The sequence below is a fragment of the Suricata suricatta genome, chromosome 1 (assembly GCF_006229205.1).
Source record: "Suricata suricatta isolate VVHF042 chromosome 1, meerkat_22Aug2017_6uvM2_HiC, whole genome shotgun sequence".
Classification (NCBI taxonomy): domain Eukaryota; kingdom Metazoa; phylum Chordata; class Mammalia; order Carnivora; family Herpestidae; genus Suricata; species Suricata suricatta.
In genome coordinates this window covers 43,379,771-43,380,954 of record NC_043700.1, presented here as the reverse complement: position 1 = coordinate 43,380,954, position 1,184 = coordinate 43,379,771, and the positions used below count along the sequence as shown (strand labels likewise).

Sequence of the window (1,184 nt, the reverse complement as noted above, 5' to 3'; positions counted from 1 at the left end):
TGTGTGTGTGTGTGTGTGTGTGTGTGTGTGTGTGTAGGGGTGGCAGGGGTGCTGGGAGATGGACAGAGTACAAGGAAGTGGGGAGAGAAGAGAAGAAGGGCTGTGGGAATGCAGAGGGGCCATTTGGGAAAGCCAAAATCTCTTAAATGTTCATTTTGTCCTTAATACCAGGATTTCAGAAGACATATTCTCTGATTACCCCATAAAAAATAAACTAAAAGTAAAAGTAGGAGCACCTGGGTGGCTCAGTGGGTTGAGCGTCTGGCTTCAGCTCAGGTCATGATCTCACGGTTTGTGGGTTCAAGCCCCGCGTCGGGCTCTGTGCTGACAGCTCAGAGCCTGGACCCTGCTTCTGATTCTGCGTCTCCCTCTCTTTCTGACCCTCCTCTGCTCGCACTGTCTCTCTCTGTCAAAAATAAATAAAAAGCATAAGAATTTTATAAAAAAATAAATAAACTAAAAATAAAAGGATAACTTAATCCCCATTTCTATTTTTTGAAATAGTTTGAGAAGAATGGGTATGAGCTCTGCTTTAAATGTCTGGTAGAATTCCCCTGAGAAGCCATCTGGCCGTGGGCTCTTATTCGTTGGGAGATTTTTGATAACGGATTAGATTTCTTCACTGATTATTGGTCTATTCATGCTTTCTATCTCTTCCCGTTTGAATTTGGCAGTGCATGTGCATTTAGGAATTCGTCCATTTTTTCTGTGTTGTCCAGTTTATTGGCATATAAATTTTCATAGTAGTCTCTTATGATTGCTTGTATTTCTAAGGGATTGGTTGTAATAGATCCTTTTTCATTCATGATTTTGTCTACCTGGGTGCTCTCTCTTTTCCTTCTGAGGAGCCTGGCTAGAGGTTTATCGATTTTGTTTATTTTTTCAAAGAACCAACTCTTGGTTTCATTGATCTGCTCGACTGTTCTTTTGGATTCTATATTGTTTATTTCTGCCCTGATTTTTATTATTTCTTTTCTTCTGCTGGGTTTAGGGTGCTCTTGCTGCTTCCCTTCTAGTTACAGTAGGTGCTCTGTTAAATTTTGAATTTGTGCTTTTTCTAGTTTGTTGAGATTGGCCTGGATTGCAATATACTTTCCTCTTAGGACTGCCTTTGCTGCCTCCCAGAGATTTTGGATTGTTGTATTTTCATTTTCGTTGGTTTCCATATATCTTTTAATTTCTTC

The 1,184-nt window shown here is 40.2% G+C and overlaps 1 protein-coding gene across 1 annotated transcript in view; it reads right to left on the bottom strand.

Moving 5' to 3' along the window:
• Positions 1-1,184, bottom strand: part of ADAM28 (ADAM metallopeptidase domain 28) — a 67,831-nt gene that overhangs the window by 21,838 nt on the left and 44,809 nt on the right. The window lies entirely within an intron of this gene.